Raw genomic sequence first — 2,370 nt, forward strand, 5'->3', positions numbered from 1 at the left:
GCGGAAGCGCCCGCGTTGCCCGGCGACGGAGGGCTCCCCCGGACCAGCGGCCGGAAGTGGCCGGCCATAGAGGTGAGGGGAGCTAGAGAGCCGCTGCTTCGCGGGAGCCCCGCCCCTTTCCGCCCTAGGGACAGGGAGGGATTAGAGAGAGAGAGAGAGAGAGAGGGGGAAAGAGGGGGGGACGGACGGCTGTCACACCACAGCTCCGGTTCTCGTTCGGCAGTAGATGTTTAATAAAGCAGTTGTATTCGGGCCCGCTGGGAATGCAAGCCCCGCGGAGATGAATAAAGCGTTATAATAGCATTAATAAAACACAATAACATTTATAAAATCTTAGATAAAATTAATACTAATTATCCCCTTCCTGGGCAAGGTGCTTGAGCGGATGGTTGTAGGACAGCTCCAGGCACTGTTGAATGAAGCGGATTATCTAGATCCATTTCAATCGGGCTTCAGGCCTGGTTTTGGAACGGAAACTGCCTTGGTCGCCCTGTGGGATGACCTCTGCCGGGAGAGGGACAGGGGGAGTGCGACCCTGTTGATTCTCCTGGACCTCTCAGCGGCTTTCGATACCATCGACCATGGTATCCTTCTGGATAGGTTGTCTGGGTTGGGAGTGGGAGGCACTGCACTACAGTGGTTCCGCTCCTACTTGGATGGCCGATTCCAGAAGGTGGTGCTGGGGGATTATTGCTCTGTGCCATGGCAATTGTGCCATGGGGTTCCACAGGGCTCTATTCTATCCCCCATGCTGTTTAACATCTGCATGAAACCGCTGGGGGAGGTTATCCGGAGGTGTGGGCTGAGGTGCCATCAATATGCGGATGACACCCAGCTCTGCCTCTCTTTCTCATCAAAACCAAGTGAGGCAGTGGCTGTTCTGAACCAGTGCCTGGGCACGGTAATGGACTGGATGAGGGCCAATAAACTGAAACTCAATCCAGACAAGACGGAGGTGCCGTTAGTGGGTGGTTCGTCTGCCCGGCTAGGTGACATTCAACCTGTTCTGGAGGGGGTTGCAGTCCCCCTAAAGGATCAGGTTCGTAGTTTGGGGGTGCTCTTGGATCCAGAACCATCACTTGAGGCACAGGTGAACTCAGTGGCACGGAGCACTTTTTATCAGCTTAGGCTGGTATACCAACTACGCCCTTATCTGGACAGAGACAGCCTAGCTACAGTTATCCATGCTCTGATAACTTCTCGTCTGGATTACTGCAATGCGTTATACGTGGGGCTGCCTTTGAAAACGGTCCGGAAACTTCAGCTGGTCCAAAATAGGACAGCAACATTGTTAACAGGGACTGGCCTGCGAGCTCATATTACGCCAGTACTTTTCCAGCTGCACTGGCTGCCAGTCCATTTCCGGGCCCGATTCAAAGTGCTGGTGTTAACATTTAAAGCCCTTAACGGCTTGGGGCCAGGTTACCTGAAGGATCGCCTCCTCCCATATGTGCCTGCCCGGACCTTAAGATCATCCTCAGCGGCCCTTCTCCGTGAGCCCCTGCCAAAGGAAGTGAGGCGGGTGGCTACTAGGAGGAGGGCTTTTTCTGCTGTGGCACCCCGGCTCTGGAATGAGCTCCCTAGTGAGGTTCGCCTGGCGCCTACATTGTACTCCTTTCGGCGCCAGGTGAAGACCTTTTTATTTTCCCAGGCATTTTAGCTTTCTAAATTTTTATCTTTGCTGTTTTAAATCTGTATTTTAAACTCCTGTACTGCTGCTAGGTTTTATTGTGGTTGTATTGTTATATTGTGGTTTTAATGTTCTATATATTTTAAATTGTTTTATTGTGTGTTGTTTGGTTTTAATTTTTGTGAACCGCCCAGAGAGCTTCAGCTATTGGGCGGTATAGAAATGAAATAAATAAATAAATAAATAAATAAAATCTTTCAAATGCATGACTAAGTAAGTAAACGCGGCTTGCTCCCAGGTAAGTGGGTATAGGACTGCCCCCTTAAGCGTCTTTAAATGTCATTAAAATTATTTTTTAAATCACACGATTCTCTCTCTGGAAACATAATACAAAGAAGGGAGCCGCTCTACCCCTCAAATCTCTATGGTGCCCTGCTCTTTTTCTTTGGATGGGTTCCCCCCCACGTTCAATTGAGAACCGGAAGTGTAGGGAGGTTTCATTGAGACTTCGACCCCTTGGCGAGCTTTTCTGCTCCTTCAGGGAACGCAGGAGCCACAAGCGAGGCATTCTTGGCTGCTATTCCTCCGAACACCAGTTGGGGGCACTCGAGGCATCCAGTAACAGGCTTTCCAAGTTCTGCTGCGGAAATGCTACTGAAGTCTCTTTATTAGTAGTAGTAGTAGTAATAATAATTTATTTAATAATAATAATTTAATGATATTATTATTGAATATTTAAT

This window comes from Heloderma suspectum, chromosome 16 (assembly GCF_057233095.1).
Source record: "Heloderma suspectum isolate Gila_16-S chromosome 16, 16-S_ref, whole genome shotgun sequence".
Classification (NCBI taxonomy): Eukaryota; Metazoa; Chordata; class Lepidosauria; order Squamata; family Helodermatidae; genus Heloderma; species Heloderma suspectum.